This window comes from Periplaneta americana, chromosome 9, assembly GCF_040183065.1.
Source record: "Periplaneta americana isolate PAMFEO1 chromosome 9, P.americana_PAMFEO1_priV1, whole genome shotgun sequence".
Lineage (NCBI taxonomy): Eukaryota > Metazoa > Arthropoda > Insecta > Blattodea > Blattidae > Periplaneta > Periplaneta americana.
Genome location: NC_091125.1, coordinates 128,623,549 through 128,637,217, shown reverse-complemented (window position 1 = coordinate 128,637,217; position 13,669 = coordinate 128,623,549). Strand labels below are relative to the sequence as shown.

The 13,669-nt window shown below is 37.6% G+C and overlaps 1 protein-coding gene across 1 annotated transcript in view; it reads right to left on the bottom strand.

Annotated features, from left to right (window-relative positions):
- LOC138706500 (ubiquitin-conjugating enzyme E2Q-like protein 1) overlaps positions 1-322 on the bottom strand; it is a 71,586-nt gene extending 71,264 nt beyond the window's left edge. The window contains exon 1 of the mRNA XM_069835852.1: positions 169-322. The gene's annotated coding sequence lies outside the window, so the exon portion shown is untranslated. The remainder of the gene's footprint in view (positions 1-168) is intronic.
- Between the last annotated feature and the right edge of the window lie 13,347 nt (positions 323-13,669).

Below are 13,669 nucleotides of genomic sequence, written 5' to 3'. Positions count from 1 at the left end.
TGTTTATGAAGACAACCATTTCCAAGTCACCATATTGACAACCAAATCTGACATCAAAATTAATCACAGTCATTTGTTTTCCCAGGAGAAGAGGACGTCATCAACGACGCAGATAAGTGCAAGCACAGACATAACACTTTGTCTTGAGTAGACTTTTTTTGTACTTACCAGCTGAAGATTATGCAAGCACAGGTGGGCGTCCCCCCTGTGCCGAGGGGGGTAGGAAACCAGGTCGGAGTCGTGGAGCGTCGGCCGCTTCTCTTGACGTCCCATGACCCTCTGGAGCGGCGGTCGGGATTGCAGCCGACGCAGTGCGCAGGAGCTGCCCGGACCAGATCGATGATGCCTTGGGATGCGGCGACTGATGCTGCAGAGGCGTCCGACGCACGCCCACGCTTCACAGCTGATTGCCACACTCGGCTCCAGAAAGCGTTGGAACCCTGGCTTTCTCGGAAAAGCGATCTCCCTTCCGTTTAACCTCATCTTCATCACCCAGTCGGAGATACTGGCAGATAAGGAGTGTTACATTTGTCTTTGTCATTATGGAAGAGCACTGAAGTTGATAGAGCGATGGCGGATGAAGCTATAAATCCGGCGACTCTGAATTCAGTTCCTGGTAGAGCAGTAGAAATTTACCTTGCGAAATTCATGGCTATAACAAAACTAAACTAATTCTCTTTTACAGGCAAACAGCACTATCGATGAAATATGACAATATAGGGTAACAAAAATAATGGATGAAGCTATAAATCCAACGAACCTGAATACAGTTCCTGGTAGAGCAGTAGAAATTTACCTCGTGAAATTCATGGCTATAACAAAACTAAACTAATTCTCTTTTACAGACAAACTGCACTATCGATGAAATATCATAATATAGGGTAAAAAAACAATGGATGAAGTTATAAATCCAACGAACCTGAATTCAGTTCCTGGTAGAGCAGTAGAAATTTACCTTGTGAAATTCATGGCTATAACAAAAATAAACTAATTCTCTTTTACAGACAAACAGCACTATCGATGAAATATGACAATATAGGGTAACAAAAATAATGGATGAAGCTATAAATCCAACGAACCTGAATACAGTTCCTGGTAGAGCAGTAGAAATTTACCTCGTGAAATTCATGGCTATAACAAAACTAAACTAATTCTCTTTTACAGGCAAACAGCACTATCGATGGAATATCATAATATAGGGTAAAAAAACAATGGATGAAGTTATAAATCCAACGAACCTGAATTCAGTTCCTGGTAGAGCAGTAGAAATTTACCTTGTGAAATTCATGGCTATAACAAAAATAAACTAATTCTCTTTTACAGACAAACAGCACTATCGATGAAATATGACAATATAGGGTAACAAAAATAATGGATGAAGCTATAAATCCAACGAACCTGAATACAGTTCCTGGTAGAGCAGTAGAAATTTACCTCGTGAAATTCATGGCTATAACAAAACTAAACTAATTCTCTTTTACAGGCAAACAGCACTATCGATGAAATATGATAATATAGGGTAAAAAAAAACAATGGATCAAGTTCTAAATCCAACGAACCTGAATTCAGTTCCTGGTAGAGCAGTAGAAATTTACCTCGTGTAATTCATGGTTATAACAAAATTAAACTAATTCTCTTTTGCAGGCAAATAACACTATCGTGAAATATGATTGCTAATAATAAAATTATAAAAGGTAACAAAAAACAATGGATGAAGCTATAAATTCAACAAACCTGAATTCACTTCCTGGTAGAGCAGTAGAAATTCACCTCGTGTAATTCATGGTTGTAATAAAACTAAAGTAATTCTTTTTACAGGCAAAGAACAATATCGTGAAATGTGATTGCTAATAATAAAATAATAGAGGGTAACAAAAACTATGGATGAAACTATAAATCCAACGAATCTGAATTCAGTTCCTGGTAGAGCAGTAGAAATTTACCTCGTGAAATTCATTCTTATAACAAAACTGAACTAATTCTCATTTACAGGCAAACAGCACTATCGATGAAATATGATTGCTAATAATGAAATAATATAGGGGTAACGAAGACAATAGCTGAAGCTATAAATCCAACGAACCTGAATTCAGTTCCTGTTTGAGCAGTAGAAATTCACCTCGTGAAATTCATGGTTATAACAAAATTAAACTAATTATCTTGTACAGGCAAAGAACACTATCGTGAAATATGATTGCCAATAACAAAATAATAGAGGGTAACAAAAACAATGGATGAAGCTAAAAATCCAACGAACCTGAATTCAGTTCCCGGTAGAGCAGTAGAGATTTACCTCCTGAAATTCATGCTTATACTAAAATTGAACTAATTCTCTTTTACAGGCAAGAATATTATCGTGAATTATGATTGCTAATAATAAAATAATAGAGAGTAACAAAAACAATGGATGAAGCTATAAATCCAACGAACCTGAATTCAGTTCCTGGTAGGGCAATAGAAATTTACCTCGTGAAATTCATGGTTATAACAAAATTAAACTAATTCTCTTTTACAGGCAAACAGCACTATCGATGAAATATGATTGCTAATAATGAAATAATATAGGGTAACGAAGACAATAGCTGAAGCTATAAATCCAACGAACCTGAATTCAGTTCCTGTTTGAGCAGTAGAAATTTACCTCGTGAAATTCATGGTTATAACAAAATTAAACTAATTATCTTGTACAGGCAAAGAACACTATCGTGAAATATGATTGCTAATAATAAAATAATAAAAGGTACAAAAACAATGGATGAAGCTATAAATCCAACGAACCTGAATTCAGTTCCTGGTAGGGCAATAGAAATTCACCTCGTGAAATTCATGGTTATAACAAAAATAAACTAATTCTCTTTTACAGGCAAACAGCACTATTGATGAAATATGATTGCTTATAATAAAATAATGTACGGTAACAAAAACAATGGATGAAGCTGTAAATCCAACGAACCTGAATTCAGTTCCTGGTAATGCAATAGATATTTACCTCTTGAAATTCATGGCTATAACAAAACTAAACTAATTCTCTTTTACAGGCAAACAGCACTATCGATGAAATATGATTGCTAATAATGAAATAATATAGGGTAACGAAAACAATAGCTGAAGCTATAAATCCAACGAACCTGAATTCAGTTCCTCGTAGAACAGTAGAAATTTACCTCGTGAAATTCATGACTATAAGAAAACTAAACTAATTTTTTACAGACAAACAGCACTACCGGTCAAATGTGATTGTAACGGCCATAATAATAAAATAATAGAACATGAATTCTGTTCCCGGTAGGGCAGGAGAAATTAATCGGATGAAAATTAATGGATAATAAGTAATAAAAGGCTACCGGCGTAGCTCAGTCAACTAAGGCGCTTGCCTGCCAATTAGGACTCGAGCTTGGGCGTGGGTTCGATTCTCGCTTGGGCTGATTATCTGGTTGAATTTTTTCCGAGGTTTTCCCAACTGTAAAGAGAATGTCAGGTAATCTATGGCGAATCCTCGGCCTCATTTCGCCAAATACCATCTCACTATCACCAATCCCATCGACGATAAATAACCTAGTAGTCGATACAGCGTCGCTAAATAATCTAGTAAAAAATATGTAATAAAACTAAACTAATTTCTTTTAAAGGCAAGAATACTATCGATGAAAGATTACTGTTAATAATAAATTAATATAACCAAATTCAATATCAATTATTTGGGATTAAATGTAGTAATGTAGAGTTAAACAAATCCCTGCGCTGAACTGTATAAACTGTTAACCTGTGACTCAGGCGAGCCAGGTTCAAGTCCCGGTTAGGCCTGGAATATGTTTTTGAAAACTCAACCTTGAAATTGTGGGGGACAAGGTCACAGTTGGGATTTTTCCTCGAGGTTCCCACTTTTTCCCATGACAGACATTAACATCATTCCGGCCTATCTCCATTTCATTATCGTATTGATAGTTTTTCTCCTGTTACTGGGTGGCGACATGCGGAGGAGGCTGATCTAGCAGCATGTGAGGATGCCTGCACCAAATATGAATACGCAACGAACCTCAGCATAGTCAACTGTCGTGTGTGAGAGTGCGGCTTAGCCCGGGGCTGGCGTAATAGCTCACTACGGTGGATCTAGTACTAGAGGAAGAAATTATACAGTAATTTTATAAACATCAGCTGTTTCTGTTTCATTTCCAATCATAAACATGTATCTAGGGAGTGCATGTTTTTTTTTTCTCAATGCCAGGGCGCTCTTTTTCCTAGTACAAGGCAGTGTTCCGCGATAATCGTCAGTCATTTGTGTTGGACAACTTGAGGACGAATCTCATTGTGTACTGCAATTTTTCAGTAGTTGGCGAGAGAGCATAATTTATACTGGTGAATACTTCATATTGTTTATATTCACATAAAATAATTGAATCAAAATTAAATATTTTCCCTTTTTGTTACATATTTTCTCGATTTTTAGCATCCAAAAATCCGAGCCCTGATTATTTACATTCACCATAATTTCCTTCAATGACTTGTGTAGATTTTTTTTTATTTTCCGTTACAAAATACAGACTCTCAGAAATGTACCCGCGTTTGATCGAATGTTTACCTGTTGTATGTGTTTTAAAAGCTAAATATATTTAATTTGACATAAATAATAGTAGGCCTAAACCAAGCAAAGAGACTGGTTTGAATGTATAAACAGGATGAATGACGACAGAATTCCCTGAAAACTATTATATTCTAGAACTACTGGAACAAGAGAGATTGGAAGACCGAGAAGACGAAGGGAAAACTACTTTTAAAATATATAAATGTATTATATCCTCTAATGACGGAACAGGCAAGTGGTCTATATCGAATGGCTGATGATGAAGATGATGATGATGATGATGATGATGATGATGATGATGATGATGATGACGACGACGACGATGATGATGTTTTCGAAATGTAGAATTGTCTGTTTCTACAGTTACTACTAATATTTTGATACTATATTTGTATAGTGTCACTCTAATATAGGCCTGCATAATTTCATCTGCATACCTCATACAGTAGATGTCCAATAAAATTGTAACTCGTGCTCGTACGAGGTAACCCCTGACGTAAGCAACCCGCAGCGCATATCCTTTTAGGTCGTTTTTCTTATTTTATATAGAAAGTTATTGACCTTAGCAGAGCATGCTTGACGTGCAATATCTCCTGGTTCTACAGGCGTTTGGACCCTATAACTTATAATATTACCTAACATGAAAGCTGAAGTGCCACTTCACCCAGAACATGGCTATTTCTTCTAATTACTAGCAGTCCTATTAGATCTCATTTTGAATTTTATTTATCTTTGTCTCTAGTCTGCGAACCTATCACCAACTTTGTACACTTCAAGTCTATAGATCTGCACGCGACCGCTATGCACTGCAGGTAGCATCTGTTTCTGCAAATTGAACATTTCACAGAACTTAAAGTAATCAGAATATACAACAGCAGGTCTTTAAGAAAAACAATCAACTACATTTGATAAAAGGTAATGTGTTCCATTTAAAAGTAGCAGTATAGCGTCTCAATGTGCATTCTTTTCTCAAAACAACTTTCCATAAACATCACCTCACGTGAATGTTTAGTCCCGTCTCACATGGAACATTATGTACCTTCTAATTCCTGGAAATAAATTCTATTTTATTATATTTTTTTCGAATGCGGTTTATTTCTATATCTATACTTATCAAGTCACGCGTCGTGGCGTCGTGGTCTAAGGCATCCTGCCTAGGACTCGCGTTACGGAATGCGCGCTGGTTCGAGTCCTCATGGGGGGAGAAATTTTCTCATGAAATTTTGGCTAGTATTTGGGAATCATCGTGCTAACCACACGGTACTCCATTCTGGTTTGATGATCGTTCACCTGTGCTTCGGCATGTGGACGTGAGGCCAGCTGGCTGGTCGGTCTGACCCCTTGATGGGCTGTAGCGCCATGGAAAGGAAAGGATACCTTCTTCTTCTTTAGTCAACTGTCCGAAGACAGGTTTGAACCTCATAAGTAATACCAATAAGGCATCATTTATGAGGCAACTAGGTCAGGAGATAATGGGGTAGTTTGGCCAGTTCCTTTCCCCCTCCATTGCATACGATATTGCCGATTAGCTACATAGTCCATTAATCAGACTGCAGATGCATACAAATAATATTGTTCTTCCTCTGACACATATCGTCAAATGAGATGTAGGCCTACTGCCTGATAATATATAAACGTATCAGACAGAACCTCAGTCAGAGTGAAGGATACCTTATCAATGTCAATTTCGGAAAATGTTCAAGTAACTAGCCCATATTCGTTAAAAAGTGTATATAATTTCGGAGAAAGCAATTTGAGTTTCGGAAATAGTAATATGAAGTTCGGTAGAAGTAAAGTTAATTTCAGGGAAAGGAAATTTAATTTCTGAAAGCTTTAATATTATTTAAATTATTTTTATTTTATTCTTACGTTGAATAATATTGTATTAAATTAGATGTAGTTGCACTATTTAATAAAATTAATATCAATAAAATTATGATGATGACAACAATTTCTTGTTGCCATGTAAACAAATACTGTCAATAAACGTTGTTCATTGAATGGTTGTGTTGCTACAATATTTCTGTCCTCTTGGGACAATTGTAGAATCAATTTTTATTTTAACATAATATCTAATAAAATTATGTTTATATGTTGGTATATTGGTACATAGCTGTAAAAAAAGAAAATATTCAACTTCTAAATTGACTTCATTCTTTTCTGCGTCTTGTATCATTTCCGATATTGAATTTACATTTTCCGAAATTGATGCTATCTTTTCCCTCTGATCACATACACAGTGAGGTCACGAAGTGGATGTACCCCCATGTATTACGATACTACGATGGGTACGGTGGATTGATTGACATGGACATGTACCTGATAGTTTAATGATCTAAGACATCGATAGGAAGACCTTCATTTTCATATCACAGCTCAATTCTGTGCCTAGATGTTTTGGGGAGATTATCAAGGGTCGCTTCGTTGAAGGATCTGCTCGTAATTGTGCCGTTGTGTTTACAGCGGTGATTTCGCACTTTGTTCTTTAGGAACCCCCAGAGAGCATTATCAAGCGTTTTGAGGTCGGGACCTCGTGCTGGTCAGGCAAAAGAAGCTTGATCATCTGCAGATCCTCTTCCAATCCTCTTCTTCCAAGATTCCGTTAATGGGCCAGCCTACCAGGACATGATTAGTGAATGGTTGGTACCACAATTGTAACAAGCTGGTATCGAAGACACTGTGGTCCTGCAACAGTTCGGAGCGCCAGCACACTTCGCATTGCAAGTGCGCCGATACCTGAATACGATCTTTTCAAACCGGTGGATTGGAAGAGGATCCGCAGATGATCAAAGTCCTTTTGCCTGGCCTCCATGAAGTCCCGACCTCAGAACACTTGATAATGCTCACACTCCCTTAAAAAACCACATAAGGCCGTGAACAGACGTGAATGAAACCTATGCCACCAATTACATGAATCACTATACTAATCAAAATAGATTAGTAATAATGCGTACAATTGCGTACATTTTTTATAACTCAAGTTAAAATTTGGAGTCGCTCGAAAATAAGTATTTTTAAAGGCTACCCAAACAAAGAACCTTATGTATAAATCATATAACTTAGTTATCGTATATCTGATTTTAGAAATAGAAAATACATACTTCACCTTCATTTTTCATTACACGTTATTCAAAAATATCGACATAAAATTGCTTAACACAGCGAAGAAACACTGTTGTTTAGAAGCAACTAAACCGCGTGTGATTCAAAGTAAAACATTCCCGCACTTTGGACAGAATAACTGTAGAAAGAGAGTTAGATGGTTTCCAATAGTAGCAATGGATGGCTTTAATGGTAGCTTGTTTTATAACAACATATGATAATCAAGTAATTTGTTATCGATGTTGAAAAATTGTATTTTTGGCGCCATAGAATGCTCATTTAACCCATTGTGCGACGCCTTCTTTGTCCACTATAATTCCCTGAAATTTGAATCCGAGTCTGCAGCGAGGAGGACCGACGCTCTAATCGTTAGGCAGAGTGCGCGTTTCTGGTTCGGTCATTACGTCCAATTTTGTTATTACGTCACGTTACGCAGAAGTCATAATCGCAACACAAGCACACAGCAGTGCCATTAAACGAAATTTGAAAATTACGTAATAGTGTGTGCGTTTCTGTTACATCAAAGATGGACGTTCGTTCAAGTGATTGCAACAGGACATGCAGAGTGTTTCAGTGATCGTACTAAAATATTCTAAGGGCAGTACAGTGGGTAATAAATGAAAGAATTTGAGAATAGGATCCACACCTACGAGTTGTAACCCAAAACAGTTGCCATTAAAACGCAAGCAAATCACGTAAATTCTCCTGAATTAATGTATTTTGGAATGTATACCGCACAAGGAAACTTTAAAACAACTGATTTATACCGGAAATAAATGTTCCAAAATCAAGACTGCACTTGTAAAGTCTCATCATTAAAAGTCATTCTGTAGCCAGTGCGATCTAGTGATTTTTTTAAACAATTATTATCGATTTGCTTGTTAACTTTACCTGTTCGGTCGATTGTCTAGCATTTCTTAATCAGGCAGACCTAATCTTTTAGTACTTTGACTTTTGTTGTAATTGTAAATTTAATATTAATTGTAATTAGAATTGTAATTGTATTCTTAATATAACATATTTTTGATCAGTTATCTAGATATCACATGACAATTTTATTGGGGGATTTCAACGCTAAAGTAGGACGGGAGGATATTTTTAAACCAACTATTGGAAAAGAGAGCCTACACGTGACTAGTAATGGCAGGGCATGTAGCACGTATGGGCGAATCCAGAAATACATATAGATTGTTAGTTGGGAGACCGGAGGGAAAAAGACCTTTGGAGAAGCCGAGACGTAGATGGGAAGATAATTATAAGATGGATTTGAGGGAGGTAGTATATGATGATAGAGAGTGGATTAATCTTGCACAGGATAGGGACCGATGGCGGGCTTATGTGAGGGCGGCAATAAACCTGCGGGTTCCTAAAAAGCTATTTGTAAGTAAGTAAGTATTCTTAATATTGTAGTTGTAATCCCCTGGTAGAGGGTAAGAGAAGTCTAATGACCTTATCTGTACCAGGTCAAATAATAGTAAATTATGCAACGAGCCTATAATGGTAGTAATTAAGACGCAAGTATGTTTGTTTATGAAACGAGCTCAAGCGAGTTTTATAATATTCATACGAGCGTCTTAATTACCATCATAGGCAAGTTTCATACGACTTTTTATGCTCGACCATATTTCTAACTTGAAAGTATTCAAAATTATGGTTATGTGTGAACTGACCTGAATTGTGAGATGTGCGCAGACGCGAAAGTATTGATTTTTTCCGAGGCCGAATGTCATTGACCTTGATAGAGAATAAGATGAACATTAGTCTGATATAACCTGGAAATTGATTTAGAATTGAAAAACGAGATGACAAATTGAATTTATTTGAATATTATTTACAATTAACGCTAATTATTATAGTAACAGAACATAACCTTCTGCGACAGTATTGGATTTCCAGCCTCCGTGACTTTTCGCTAATTGTCTTCCGATTGCATATCCGAGAATAATCGATACTTGCGGTTTTATAACGGTACAAAGGTGACTTGTCATTGGCTGAACGCCTGGACTTTAATGAATAGGTGTACTTTAATGAGGTGCATTAGAGGGCTACTACCAGGTGTATAATTACTACATTTCGGCATGGTCGAGCATAAATATATATACTAAATATACATTCCAATATGTGGCATGAAGACCTATCCATCTGAGGAGTTTGTCGGGCTTTCTGGTATTTTAGTGACAAGCACGCGGGTGCTTTAAAAAGTAAGGTAATAAGAGCTCTCATGGACAAACTTTATTTCACAGGTAGATATACTGATACACAGTAGTAGGGCACTGGTACACATTACTTTCAACATAGTCACCAGGCTTGTACAAACGGTAGACCAAGGCATCGATGCAGGCATAGAAGAAGCCTGTGTTAAGTCCCTGAAGCCACGTCATGACGACTTACAGAACTGTCGTATCGGTGTTGAATCACTTACCACCCAGATGCTTCTTCAACGGTCCGAAGAGATGGAAATCACTGTTTGTGAGGTTGGGGCTGTAGGGAGAATGGTCCAGTACCTCCTACTGGAAGCGCCGTTTTGTACCGTACTCCTCAACAAATTGACGATGAATTTCTGCTGGTGAGGTGCCCTTCAGCCGCAAAAACCGATTCACACTACGCATTTCCACGTTTGGCTATGTTTCCGTGCGCGCAGCCATACAATTAATACTGACAGGGTCTGACGCAACATATGCCTCATCTAATGGCTGCGTGATAAAGCTGTGGTTTGGCTGCCGCGTCACTGGCGAAAAATTCAAACAAGACGGGGAATATGTCACCCCTGAGAGCTCTTGTTACCTTAATTTTTAATCACTTTCATATTATAATTCGAAATATAGCTCGCGATCGTCGAGATTGTCCCTTTGCGCAAACGAAGTTGCTTCTATTCATTTACATGCTACAGACCAGGAGCGGCAAATACGATCGCGCACACGTGCGCGCGTGCTATCCGTAAGGACTGTTACGTATCTCGTATCGAGGACGATAGAGGGATGAGTGTACCGAACAAGGGTTGAACATTTCTGACGGTGTCAGGTTCAGGAATAAATTTATTATAGAAATAATCTCAATAAATAAATTGTGTCCCATCTGATTTATTTACAGTATCGTTGTAGTATAAATAAGTCTGTCTGTACGCCTACGTGTACAAGGAATTTATTCTTAGTAACATATATTTATTTCGAAAAATATACACTACCTAAAGCAGACCTAGGCGTAAATAGCTCAATTGAGGTACTGTAGATTACCACTTAACTCCCCGCTCCACATTCCCCGGCAGAGACAGTCATGTATCGGACTGACACGAGTAGACCTGAAGGCAAGCATTGCTAAGTGACGGATTATATAAGAAGGTATGCATCACAGCTTTCGGCTCTTGCTGGCTACCTAAAATCCACCACGATGCACAGTGCTTTACTATGTGTTCATTTCTAAAACGGTTCCAAACCTGTGGTTCGCGATACCAAGGTGTGTTTTCAAATGGCATTTTAACGAAATTTAATTTTATTGTCTTCCCTGATTTTTCTAAGCTTTTAATATGTTTTATTCATCTCATAATTTTGAGACACAGCGTACAACAGGAATGAGGTCACCTGAGGGACTTCACTTGGCTTGCACGTCTTGCCTACCTATTTTTTTAAGTAGGTTATTTTACGAGCTTTATCAACATCTTAGGTTATTTAGCGTCTGAATGAGATGGTGACAATCCGGTGAAATGAGTCCGGGATCCAGCACCGAAAGTTACCCAGCATTTGCTCATATTGGGTCGAGGGAAAGCTCCGGAAAAAAACTCAACCAGGTAATTTGCCCCGACCGGGGAATCGAACCCGGGCCACCTAATTTCGTGGCCAGACCTGCTAACCGTTACTCCACAGGTGTGGACTTGCCTACCTATCTTATATCTGTATTTATTTTTTTTAATTTCTGAATTCCAGTCTTCAAGACCCAACTTAAGTGTTCACAATCCATGATAAGATTAAAACAACGATAAAAAAATTAAACTTGTGGTCTCGCTTAGATGTCAATCGAAAATTCGATTCATCCCCACTCCTAGTGACGTTCTAGCAACAAATGATGATGATAAACTCTTGTCCGACATCATGAAAGAGATGGATATAACATTGCGTGTTGGATCGTCACAGTAGTCTATGTGGCATAGTCTTAGAACATTAAAAAAATTCCAATAAAACAATGCACTAAACCGACGCTGTTCACCTAACAAATATTCTAGGATGTATGCTCCAGCTCGAACCGGTTTGCAGTATTACGTCAAAGCCCGTCATTATTACGTCACGCGATGAGGAGATAACCATCATGTTATACTGGCAGCGGCACGACACCGATATTCAGAAGACGAAGAAACTGATTATATAATATTGGAAATGAGGCAAAAACAACGAAAAGACTCTATGAAATTTATTTCTGCTGGATTGAAGGGGGAAATAATATTGAATAATGCGTAATTCACACACGCACGCACGCACGCACGCTCACACACACACACACAAACAGTAAAATATTTCATTAGAACATAGATGACACACAAATATTTTGAGATTGAGAATGAGTGGCCGGCGAACCCTTGGTTTCAAATTTAAGGCTATTAAATTCATATATTTTCTGGAAGCTACGCAGCCCTTGCTGTACGTTGACCTTCATTTGTCAGTTGATTAATTCGTTGTTATGCACAAACTTCGTTAAGTCAGGGATTCCATGTTGCGCGCTATAATGTTACAATAAAGTCGAATGTCGTCATTTAGGAGAATTAATTTGCCTTCCTGCTGTCACAAGGACATAAACCATATTATGATGTAATGATAAAATCTGATTACAAATAATTATGATTACATGAATATAAGTAGTTACAAAAATTATAGAAAAGTACGATCAGTACATAGTAGGGCCTACTTTATAATAGTATAAAGATAAATCAGCTGACAAATGAATACCAAAATGCGGGAGGCGTTGCTTTGTCCTCCGTGAAATATCCCAAAATATGTCAGTGTCGCCTAAAATTCTAATGAACATTTCACTGTTATTATGAATCATTCTGTACATACTAAATTAATATAGGTACAGGTTTCTTAAAAGCAAAAATCATCGTCGGTGATCCAATGTTTACCATGCTAGACGCTGGATCAGAGGTTCGATTCAAAGCCGACAGCAGACAATGTAAGCTATTTTAAAGCTGTCCATTTCGTGTCGTAGATTTACAGCAGGAAAAATAAACTTATTTCATAAAAATAACAATTTATCTCAGGTAAAATTTATCTGTAATTTATCTTCCAAGTTGAATTTCGAAACTGAATAATCTTTGCAGTTGAAAGCATCATTAAATGAAATACTTCTGTTACTGCTGCTCCAGCAATTATAGGTCATTCGCTATCTCATGAAACCAAATGTATTCGTGCGCAGTAGCTCAGAGTAAGAACCTTATGGTGGGGGTAAGCGAGCTAGCTAGCTTGCAAGTCGAAGCAAAGCGAGGGAGGGAAACTTCTCTGTCCAATTTCTCCTCCCCCTCACGCACAGGTAGATTTCACGAGATACCGAATGGCCTATACTACTACTGTTGCTCCTACGACTACTATTACTATTACTACTGTTGCTACTCATCCCAATACAAATGACAAATATTGTGACGTTAGATTCGATTTGATTAATTAAATTATTAAGGTTTCAATTTTTATAAAAGTTATTATACATAAAGTTTCAGTTAAGAAGTGTCTTGACTTTTGAAGTCATTTATGTACAGAGAGTTCAAAAAGGGTGAAAGACTTCGAAAGTAAATAATAACCCTTATTCTTCTTTCTCAAACTCTTTTTCATTTCAATTCTACAGTACAACTACACAATCAGGCCTCCCTAGACACGTGGTTAGCACGACACAATAATCACAGGAACCACACAGAATAATCACAAGGGACACACCCAGTGTTGTGGCATGAACGTAAATTTCATTAACCATTTTGGGAATGGAACCCGGGCTATCTGATCAGGTACT